General features: G+C 41.7%; 1 protein-coding gene across 1 annotated transcript in view; it reads right to left on the reverse strand.

Moving 5' to 3' along the window:
- The window catches only part of LOC135518488 (solute carrier family 35 member G2-like), a 47,787-nt gene extending 39,806 nt beyond the window's left edge, over nt 1–7,981 (reverse strand). Inside the window, exon 1 of the mRNA XM_064943659.1 lies at nt 7,650–7,981. The gene's annotated coding sequence lies outside the window, so the exon portion shown is untranslated. The remainder of the gene's footprint in view (nt 1–7,649) is intronic.
- Nucleotides 7,982–13,110: the final 5,129 nt, after the last annotated feature.

Raw genomic sequence — 13,110 nt, forward strand, 5'->3', positions numbered from 1 at the left:
CTGACCCAACAACAGAAGGTCACCTCCTTCATGACCTGACCCAACAACAGAAGGTCACCTCCTTCATGACCTGACCCAACAACAGAAGGTCACCTCCATCATGACCTGACCCAACAACAGAAGGTCACCTCCTTCATGACCTGACCCAACAACAGAAGGTCACCTCCTTCATGGCCTGACCCAACAACAGAAGGTCACCTCCCTCATGGCCTGACCCAACAACAGAAGGTCACCTCCTTCATGACCTGACCCAACAACAGAAGGTCACCTCCTTCATGGCCTGACCCAACAACGGAAGGTCACCTCCTTCATGACCTGACCCAACAACAGAAGGTCACCTCCTTCATGACCTGACCCAACAACAGAAGGTCACCTCCTTCATGACCTGACCCAACAACAGAAGGTCACCTCCTTCATGGTCTGACCCAACAACAGAAGGTCACCTCCTTCATGGTCTGACCCAACAACAGAAGGTCACCTCCTTCATGGTCTGACCCAACAACAGAAGGTCACCTCCTTCATGGCCTAACCCAACAACAGAAGGTCACCTCCTTCATGACCTGACCCAACAACGGAAGGTCACCTCCTTCATGACCTGACCCAACAACAGAAGGTCACCTCCTTCTCGACCTGACACAACAACAGAAGGTCACCTCCTTCATGGCCTAACCCAACAACAGAAGGTCACCTCCTTCATGACCTGACCCAACAACGGAAGGTCACCTCCTTCATGACCTGACCCAACAACAGAAGGTCACCTCCTTCATGACCTGACCCAACAACAGAAGGTCACCTCCTTCATGGTCTGACCCAACAACAGAAGGTCACCTCCTTCATGGTCTGACCCAACAACAGAAGGTCACCTCCTTCATGGCCTAACCCAACAACAGAAGGTCACCTCCTTCATGACCTGACCCAACAACGGAAGGTCACCTCCTTCATGACCTGACCCAACAACAGAAGGTCACCTCCTTCATGACCTGACCCAACAACAGAAGGTCACCTCCTTCACGGCCTGACCCAACAACAGAAGGGCACCTCCTTCACGGTCTGACCCAACAACAGAAGGTCACCTCCTTCATGGCCTGACCCAACAACAGAAGGGCACCTCCTTCATGGTCTGACCCAACGACAGAAGGTCACCTCCTTCATGGTCTGACCCAACAACAGAAGGTTACCTCCTTCATGGCCTGACCCAACAACAGAAGGTCACCTCCTTCATGGTCTGACCCAACAACAGAAGGTCACCTCCTTCATGGTCTGAAACCAACAACAGAAGGTCACCTCCTTCATGACCTGACCCAACAACAGAAGGTCACCTCCTTCATGACCTGACCCAACAACAGAAGGTCACCTCCTTCATGACCTGACCCAACAACAGAAGGTCACCTCCTTCATGACCTGACCCAACAACAGAAGGTCACCTCCTTCATGACCTGACCCAACAACAGAAGGTCACCTCCTTCATGGCCTGACCCAACAACAGAAGGTCACCTCCCTCATGGCCTGACCCAACAACAGAAGGTCACCTCCTTCATGACCTGACCCAACAACAGAAGGTCACCTCCTTCATGGCCTGACCCAACAACGGAAGGTCACCTCCTTCATGACCTGACCCAACAACAGAAGGTCATTCCTTCATGACCTGACCCAACAACAGAAGGTCACCTCCTTCATGACCTGACCCAACAACAGAAGGTCACCTCCTTCATGGTCTGACCCAACAACAGAAGGTCACCTCCTTCATGGTCTGACCCAACAACAGAAGGTCACCTCCTTCATGGTCTGACCCAACAACAGAAGGTCACCTCCTTCATGGCCTAACCCAACAACAGAAGGTCACCTCCTTCATGACCTGACCCAACAACGGAAGGTCACCTCCTTCATGACCTGACCCAACAACAGAAGATCACCTCCTTCTCGACCTGACACAACAACGGAAGGTCACCTCCTTCATGGCCTAACCCAACAACAGAAGGTCACCTCCTTCATGACCTGACCCAACAACGGAAGGTCACCTCCTTCATGACCTGACCCAACAACGGAAGGTCACCTCCTTCATGGTCTGACCCAACAACGGAAGGTCACCTCCTTCATGACCTGACCCAACAACAGAAGGTCACCTCCTTCATGGCCTGACCCAACAACAGAAGGTCAGAAGTGCCTCCCTAAAAGCATCCAGGGTTCTAACTAAACACAGCATGCCCTTCACAGACAACGGGCTATTTAAAAAGTGCATGGTGACAGTTTTGGCAGAATTGGCTACAGACAAGTCTATGGATAGCATCATTTCTCTCTGTTGAACAGGTGCCCCTGTCTGCGTCCACAGCCGGACGCCGTGCCCGTGCACTGGGAGATGAGGTGCACAGGATTGTTCTGGAGGGGCTCAGTCAGGCTGATGATGAGAGTACTGACAACACCGATGGAGAACAGTTGTGTATCGGAACGTTATTTTACTAGACATGAAAGGAAGAGCTACGGATTCCCATCGAAGGGACACACCACCGGGGACATTCTATTCACAAAGCTGGAACAATTGTTCACGCAGCCTGTCATTCCACACAGTCGACTTGGTGGTCACCGACGGGGCTGCTGGTGTGGCGGGCAGACAAAGGGGCCTGGTCAGCAGGTAGGAGGAGATCGCCCCACAAATTAATGGTTTGCATTGTCTCATCCATCAGAGTGTGCTGTGCCAGAATAAGCACTGAGCTAAAAAGATGTGATGGGATGAAGTCATACGCATAATCACCTTTGTCAGGGAGCCATCAAGCAACACAACACTGTCTTTTCCTGTAGGCTTGTGACAGAATTAGAGGAGGCCTCCCAAGACGATCTCCTGCTTCACAACACTGTCTTTTCCTGTAGGCTTGTGACAGAATTAGAGGAGGCCTCCCAAGACGATCTCCTGCGTCACAACACTGTCTTTTTCTGCAAGCTTGTGACAGAATCAGAGGAGGCCTCCCACGACGATCTCCTGCTTCACAACGACATGATCTGGCTGAGTAAAGGAAAAGAGCTGGAGAGGTTCAGTGAGCCGCATGACCAGGTTGTAGATTTTCTCAGAAAAAGCCAATTGAAAGCAGCATCTGATCACCTTTGTTTCAGGAAATGTAGGAATACTGGGACAGCGGTTTGATCTGAACTTCTGCAAAACCACTGCACTTCAGCACACTGAAGAACATGTAGGCAGTCCACCCAAGTGGTGAATTCTCCTCCCCGAGCTAAGAAAACGATACCTTCGCTGGATGAGGCCGCATTTCAAACTGAGCTGATTTGAACTCCAGACGTCGAGCCGAATCAGCGATGCGCTCAGGAGTGCTGAATCCTTGTGTGCGTTTTGGGTAGGCATAATCAGAGGAATACAGCACTATAAAGAAACGTGCATTTTATGTTCTAACAATGTTTGTATCGACTTACAACAACCTGTGAGTCGTCCTTTCCACATCAGTCAATAGACGAGTGCCTGCGCATCAAAATCACATCCATCTCACTCCACATCCACAAGTTGATGTCTGAGGGGTAAGTAACTCAGTGGCCTATATGACTGTATTTAGTAAACAATGACATTATTATCCAGGGATATTTAGGTGTTAAGCTGTTTGTTCTGTCGTGAAAAGAGCAGGCTATCCCGATACAGACATTCAGACACAAACATTACATATTTCTCTTTAAATGACTGTTTTATGTAGGATGCTACATTTTTTTGGCCTGTTGCAATTGTCAGTAGGACTAATGAAAACTAATCCTACTTCTAATAGGCTGTTAAGCCTCATAGCCGACCTCAGCCAGTTAAGATATTTTCTATAGGTCTAGGCTCTGAAGAAATAGACTCCAATTAAGCTCTCTTGTTGTTTGTACAGTCAAATTAAAATTAAGAGTATTGTTGAAATGAATTATTCTACTGGTGTAGCTTTTCTCCATCTGTTGCTGGGCAAGATAGATATATTTTCAGCACCAGGCCTCCTATTGGTTGCAGCTTTACGTTTCAGCACCAGGCCTCCTATTGGTTGCAGCTTTACGTTTCAGCCCCAGGCCTCCTATTGGTTGCAGCTTTACGTTCGTGTGACTAAAACATTTCAGTTAATTACTAGTACTCCCAACTTGGGCCAATCAGTGTAATTGTGTAAATAACAGATCTCTATGGCAAGATGCGTCATTCACCCACGTTTAGTCAAAATCGGGTCAGTGCTCGCTGCGATATCGTGTGTGACTAACGCATGAATGGACGGATGGAGATCCACAGTCCCCTCCATGATTTCATTGTGGGGGACAATGATTCACATGATGTTTCCCTATTAGCTGCTTGACTGGACCACAAAAAAAGAAGCCCCACTCAGTGAGATGAAGCACAGCTTGATGCTTCATGCTGCTGTGCACTAGCCTGCCGTGCACTAGCCTGCCGTGCACTAGCCTGCCGTGCACTAGCCTACTAATAGCAGAGAGGGAATGGGGGTGGAGGGAACATATGATATTCAAATGTTGCAGTATCTAATGATGAGAAAATATTTAGAAATCTTGTAAGAATCTAAATGCATTGTGTTTAGTACAACACAATACAGCAGGCCTATCCATGACCTTACAATACAATACAATACTTTACAATACAATACAATACAATACTATACATTACAATACATTACATTACAATACAATACATTACATTACAATACAATACATTACAATACAATACATTACATTACAATACAATACGTTACTTTACAATACAATACTTTACATTACAATACATTACTTTACAATACAATACAATACTTTATAATACAATCCTTTACATTACCATACAATACAATAAAATACATTACATTACAATACAATACATTACTTTACAATACATTACATTACCATACATTACAATACACTACCTTACAATACAGTACAATATTTTACAATACATTACATTACCATACATTACAATACATTACATTACAATAAAATACATTACATTACATTACAATACAATACAATACATTACAATACATTACCATACATTACAAAACAATTCATTACATTACATTACAATACATTACAATACATTACCATACATTACAATACACTACATTACAATACATTACATTACCATACATTACATTACAATACAATACAATACATTACTTTACAATACAATACAATACATTACATTACAATACAATACAATACATTACTTTACAATACAATACAATACATTACTTTACAATACAATACATTACAATACATTACAATACATTGCACTGCATTACAATACAATACATTACAATACATGGCATTACAATACATTACAATACATCACAATACAATACAACACATGGCCTTTCAATACATTACAATACAATACAAAATCCATTCAAATCAAATGTTTTTGGTCACATATTTAGCTCCAACAGTGCAGTAGTATCTAACAATTCACAACAACACACACATCTGAAGGTAGAAGAATGGAATTAAGAAGTATATAAATATTAGAACTAGCAATGTTGGAGTGGCATTGACTAAATACATTAGAATAGAATACAGTGTATACATATGAGATGAGTAAAACAGTATGTAAACATGATTACAGTGACTAGAGTTCCATTATTACAGTGACTAGAGTTCCATTATTACAGTGACTAGAGTTCCATTATTACAGTGACTAGAGTTCCATTATTACAGTGACTAGAGTTCCATTACTACAGTGACTAGAGTTCCATTATTACAGTAGCCAGTGATTCCATGTATATGTACAGTTGAAGTCGAAAGTTTACACACACTTAGGTTGGAGTCATTAAAACTTGTTTTTCAACCACTCCACAAATTTCTTGTTAACAAACTATAGTTTTGGCAAGTCGGTTACGACATCTACTTTGTGCATGACACAAGTAATTTTTCCAACAATTGTTTACAGACAGATTATTTCACTTATAATTTACTGTATCACAATTCCAGTGGGTCAGAAGTTTACATACACTAAATTGACTGTGCCTTTAAACTTTAAATTCCAGAAAATGATGTCATGGCTTTAGAAGCTTCTGATAGGCTAATTGACATCATTTGAGTCAATTGGAGGTTTTTCAAGGCCGACCTTCATACTCAGTGCCTCTTTGCTTGACATCATGGGAAAATCAAAAGAAATCAGCCAAGACCTCAGATAAAAAATTGTAGACCTCCATTACAATACATAAATTACATTACATTACATTACATTACAATACAATACAATACAATACTTTACAATACAATACATTACAATACAATACATTACAATACAATACTTTACAATACAATACTTTACAATACAATACTAAAATAATTTCTGAATCCCCTCACTTCCAGCCTCCCAACATAATACACACCAGTGGTGGCTGGTGGGAGGAGCTATAGGAGGATGGGCTCATTGTAATGGCTGGAACGGAATCAAACACGTCAAACATACGGAAACCACATTTAACTCCATTCCATTTTTCCCGTTGCAGCCATTACAATGAGCGACGTCCTCCTATAGCTCCTCCCACCAGCCTCCACTGCTACACATGAAGCACCCAACAGAGCCCTCAGACCAGTCTCCTCCTGTTCTATCCACAACCAGGATTACCCTTCTGATCCGTGGACATTTGGAATGTGATGGATAAGATTTGGTAAGCTCTCCTTGGCTACGCCAAATGGAAAGTCTGGTCAACCCACACTCTAATTTTAGTTCATACCACAAGAGGGCAGAGATATCCATCCTATCTGACTCACCCCCAGCTACATCACCAGCACCCTCACCTCTCCCTCTCTCCCTCTCTCTCTCCTCTCTCTCTTTCTCCTCTTTCTCTCACTCTCTCTCTCTCTCTCTCTCTCCCTTCTCTCTCCTCTCTCTCTTGCTCTCTCTCTCTCTCTCTCCTCTCTCTCTCTCTCTCTCTCTATGCCTCCCTCTTTCTCTCTATCCCTCCCTCTGTCTTTCTCTCTCTCTCTCTCTAGTTCTCTCTCCCTACACTACCAACACTCTCTCATCTCTGATATATTGCTTTCTGGTCAAACGTTCATAACCAATTAGATTATTATATGTAATAAATAAAGGATTGTTCATATATGCCTGGAAAAACTTGAAAGGTTTAAAATGTATTTATTAATTTAAATGGATAATTCATCTAAAAACACAATTTCCTCGAGAGAAAAGGGCGAATCCATAATCAAACTTATGAAATCACAATTTCACCCCGGAGGTCTCGGATAACTAATGGAACAAATGTTGAACCAATCTTCGATTCACATTCAAATAATCTCCGATTTTTTTTTGTGATACAGTTTTTGTATCACATGGATATAAACTATACCAGTAAAGCTTCTAATGAGACAGAGTGTCAATAATGTTGATATTTAGAAATACGCATGCAGACTATTTGTGCGCAATTCATAAAATATTTGACGTCAACGTGTGCGAGTTTCAATCGTTCCGGTGAGTCTGATATATTGTGATGTGTAAAATGTGTTGCCTTCGTGAGATAGCCTGTCATTTCAACATAGACTAATTGAATAATGTTGTGGCAATATAAAGCGACACAGTAGCCTACCATATGTCTGCTTCAACAGAACTACATTTCCAGTCCACAAAAATATATTTTTCACCATTAAAAACTATCTCATTCTGTAATAAAATGTGTTATATCACTTACCCTTTCGCTAAAATAAGTTCCTATCGACGGTAAAGCACTATTTGCATCATAAATGACTGCTTTCCTTGGTTTCTTGTTCTCTACATTGGGATAACTGTGCTTGCCGTTTCTCCATCTTCCCGTGGAGCGGATGCAGCGCGTCTCCAACAGGCACGGTCTCGGTGTGCGACGCACGAGAGGTTCTCTACGCCTTCGATAGGTGGACTTTGAAGGGAGCGAGGGAAAGAGCGGTGGGAACCGGAGGGAGGAAGAATGGTTGCGGCAACAGCGTTTCTCTCTCCCCGCTCAAAACATTGCATCTCAAGACCACCCCTTCGAAATATTCATCCAACTACCAGGTTAGGGTGGGGGATGGGTGTGTGTTTCTGTCTGTATGTTCATCATCATCATCATCATCATCATCATCATTACCCCATCATAGTCGTCATCAAAATAAAATTGGATTCATAATGGCCTATTCCCACAAAGTGAAAGAGGAAGTGAACACAGAAGCCTATATGAATTGGGACATTGGTATGATGGTTGATATTTCATCTCTTAAATCTCCACTAGAATAACATCTGAATACTAAGAGCGTTTCAGATCAAGAGGGGAAGACACAGAGCACAGCAGTGATCCAACCTCTCCTCTCCGTTCTGCTTGATGCTTGTATCAGAGCACTCCTTCCTGCTGTCTCTCCTCTCTGTTCTGCTTGATGCTTGTATCAGAGCCCTCCTTCCTGCTGTCTCTCCTCTCCTCTCTGTTCTGCTTGATGCTTGTATCAGAGCCCTCCTTCCTGCTGTCTCTCCTCTCTGTTCTGCTTGATGCTTGTATCAGAGCCCTCCTTCCTGCTGTCTCTCCTCTCTGTTCTGCTTGATGCTTGTATCAGAGCCCTCCTTCCTGCTGTCTCTCCTGGCTTTTTCTCTGTGCCCCACATTAGGTTAGCAGGACAGTGGCACGTCAGCTAGATGACAACCCAGCCTACAGCCATGGTGATGTCCCAGGCAGGGACTCAGTCATACTTAGATAACAACAATTGCCCCCACAACTTTAGAGAAGATTCCCTTAAGAGTCTCATTACCTTGCGCTTTGATAGGAACGTTCCAGTGATATACAAGGACCGTTTCCAATAAACAATTTCACATTTTAGTCATTTAGCAGATGCTCTTATCCATAGTAACTTACAGGGAAAATTAGGGTTAAGTGCCTTGTTCAAGGGCACATCTACACATTTTTCACCTAGTCGGCTGAGGGATTCGAACCAACGCTCTTAACATTGTATCACATCCGGCTGTATCACATCACATACTTATTTTCCACCATAATTTGCAAATAAATTAATTAAAAATCCTACAATGTGATTTTCTGGATTTTGTCTTCTCATTTTGTCATAATTGAAGTGTACCTTTGATGAAAATTACAGGCCTCTCTCATCTTTTTAAGTGGGAGAACTTGCACAATTGGTGGCTGACTAAATACTTTTTTGCCCCACTGTAACTACGTGAGAATACTGTTCATTGACTACAGCTCAGCGTTCAACACCATAGTCCCCTCCAAGCACATCACCAAGCTATGGACCCTGGGACTGAACACCTCCCTCTGGAACCTGATTCTGAACATCCTGATGGGCCACCCCCAGGTGGTAAGGGGAGGTAACAACACCTCCACCACGCTGGTCCTCAACACGGGGGCCCTTCAGGGATGTGTGCTCAGTCCCCTCCTGTACTCCCTGTTCACCCATGACTGCACGGCCAGGCACGACTCCAACACCATCATTAAGTTTGCAGACGACACAAAGGTGGTAGGACTGATCACTGACAACGATGAGACAGCCTATAGGGAGGAGGTCAGTGACCTGGCCATGTGGTGTCAGGACAACAACCTCTCCCTCAACGTCAGTAAGACCAAGGAGCTGATCGTGGACTACAGGAGAATGAGGGGAGAGCACACCCCCATCCGCATTGACAGGGCTGTTGTAGAGTTGGGTTGATAGCTTCAAGTTCCTTGACCTCCTCATCACTAATGACTTAACATGGTCCACACAAACCCGCACAGTCATGAAGAGGGCACGCCAGCATCTCTTCCCCCTCAGGAGGCGGAAAAGATTAGGCATTCAACAAGTATGGCGAATGCAATGCCTTAGACTGCAAAGCATTACAGAGGCCCAGTGCATCATGGGCCGTCCTCCCTGCCATCCAGGACCTCTATCAGAAGGTGTCAGAGGAAGGCCCGAAAAATTGCAGATGACTCCAGCCACCCAAGCCATAGACTGTTCACTCTGCTATGCATAGGGCTCCATAGGGCTCCATGACCAACAGGCTCTGAGACAGCTTCTACCCTCAAGTCATAAGACTGCTAAATAGTCAAGTAATGGTTCACAAACTATCTTGCACTGAACTTACTCACACACACTAGACTACACAGTATACAGTATTCCCACTATATATACACTCACTACACTATATACTGTATACCCACTATATATACACTCACGAGACTACACAGTATACAGTATTACCACTATATATACACTCACTACACTATAGAAATTATACCCACTATATATGCACTCACTACACTATATAAAGTATACCCACTATATATACACTCACTACACTATATACATTATACCCACTATATATGCACTCACTACACTATATAAAGTATACCCGCTATATATATACACTCACTAGACTATATACAGTATACCCACTATATATACACTCACTACACTATATACTGTATACCCATTATATATACACTCACTACACAATATACTGTATACCCACTATATATACACCCAGTAGACTATATACTGTATACCCACTACATATACACTCACTAGACTACACAGTAAACAGTATTCCCACTATATATACACTCACTACGCTATATACAGTATACACACTATATGTACACTCACTACACTATATACAGTATACCCACTAAATATACACCCAGTAGACTATATACTGTATACCCACTATATATACACTCACTAGACTACACAGTATACAGTATACCCACTATATATACACTCAATAGACTATATACTGTATACCCACTATATATACACTCACTACACTATATACTGTATACCCACTATATATACCCTCACTACACTATATACAGTATACCCACTAAATATACACCCAGTAGACTATATACTGTATACCCACTATATATACACTCACTAGACTACACAGTATACAGTATACCCACTATATATACACTCAATAGACTATATACTGTATAGCCACTATATATACACCCAGGAGACTATATACTGTATACCCACTATATATACACTCACTACACTATATACTGTATACCCACTATATATACAATCACTACACTATATACAGTATACCCACTAAATATACACCCAGTAGACTATATACTGTATACCCACTATATATACACTCACTAGACTACACAGTATACAGTATACCCACTATATATACACTCAATAGACTATATACTGTATACCCACTATATATACACTCACTACACTATATACTGTATACCCACTATATATACAATCACTACACTATATACTGTATACCCACTATATATACACTCACTACACTATATACTGTATACCCACTATATATACACTCACTACACTATATACTGTATATCCACTATATATACACTCACTACACTATATACAGTATACCCGCGATATATACACCCACTAGACAAGACAGTATACAGTATACCCACTATATATAATGAGTATATACTGTATACCCACTATATATAAACTCACTAAACTATATACTGTATACCCACTATATATACACCCAGGAGACTATATACGGTATACCCACTATATATACACCCAGTAGACTATATACTGTATACCCACTATATATACACTCACTAGACTATATACTGTATACCCACTATATATACACTCACAAAACTATATACAGTATACCCACTATATATACACTCACTAGACTATATACTGTATACCCACTATATATACACTCACTAGACTATATACTGTATACCCACCATATATACACTCACTCAGACGCACTACATTGACACTCCCAAATAACCCCCCCTCTTTATATAATAAACATCAATTTTTCGAACTGTCTGCATCTGGGTATTTTCCTGAGCCATGAAAGATGGACTGTCTACGTGTACATATCTACCTCAAATACCTCATTATTATCTATCCTGATGTCACTTTACCCTGCCTTCATGTACATATCTACCTCAAATACCTCATTATTATCTATCGTGATGCATAGTCACTTTACCCTGCCTTCATGTACATATCTACCTCAAATACCTCATTATTATTTATCCTGATGCCTAGTCACTTTACCCTGCCTTCATGTACATATCTACCTCAAATACCTCATTATTATTTATCCTGATGCCTAGTCACTTTACCCTGCCTTCATGTACATATCTACCTCAAATACCTTATTATTATCTATCCTGATGCCTAGTCACTTTACCCTGCCTTCATGTACATATCTACCTCAAATACCTCATTATTATCTATCGTGATGCCTAGTCACTTTACCCTGCCTTCATGTACATATCTACCTCAAATACCTCATTATTATCTATCCTGATGCCTAGTCACTTTACCCTGCCTTCATGTACATATCTACCTCAAATACCTTATTATTATCTATCCTGATGCCTAGTCACTTTACCCTGCCTTCATGTACATATCTACCTCAAATACCTCATTATTATCTATCGTGATGCCTAGTCACTTTACCCTGCCTTCATGTACATATCTACCTCAAATACCTTATTATTATCTATCCTGATGCCTAGTCACTTTACCCTGCCTTCATGTACATATCTACCTCAAATACCTCATTATTATCTATCGTGATGCCTAGTCACTTTACCCTGCCTTCATGTACATATCTACCTCAAATACCTCATTATTTTCTATCCTGATGCCTAGTCACTTTACCCTGCCTTCATGTACATATCTACCTCAAATACCTCATTATTATCTATCCTGATGCCTAGTCACTTTACCCTGCCTTCATGTACATATCTACCTCAAATACCTTATTATTATTTATCCTGATGCCTAGTCACTTTACCCTGCCTTCATGTACATATCTACCTCAAATACCTTGTTATTATCTATCCTGATGCCTAGTCACTTTACCCTGCCTTCATGTACATATCTACCTCAAATACCTTATTATTATCTATCCTGATGCCTAGTCACTTTACCCTGCCTTCATGTACATATCTACCTCAAATACCTTATTATTATTTATCGTGATGCCTAGTCACTTTACCCTGCCTTCTTGTACATATCTACCTCAAATACCTTATTATTATCTATCCTGATGCCTAGTCACTTTACCCTGCCTTCATGTACATATCTACCTCAAATACCTCATTATTATCTATCGTGATGCCTAGTCACTTTACCCTGCCTTCATGTACATATCTACCTCAAATACCTCATTATTTTCTATCC

Source organism: Oncorhynchus masou, chromosome 28 (assembly GCF_036934945.1).
Source record: "Oncorhynchus masou masou isolate Uvic2021 chromosome 28, UVic_Omas_1.1, whole genome shotgun sequence".
Taxonomy (NCBI): Eukaryota; Metazoa; Chordata; class Actinopteri; order Salmoniformes; family Salmonidae; genus Oncorhynchus; species Oncorhynchus masou.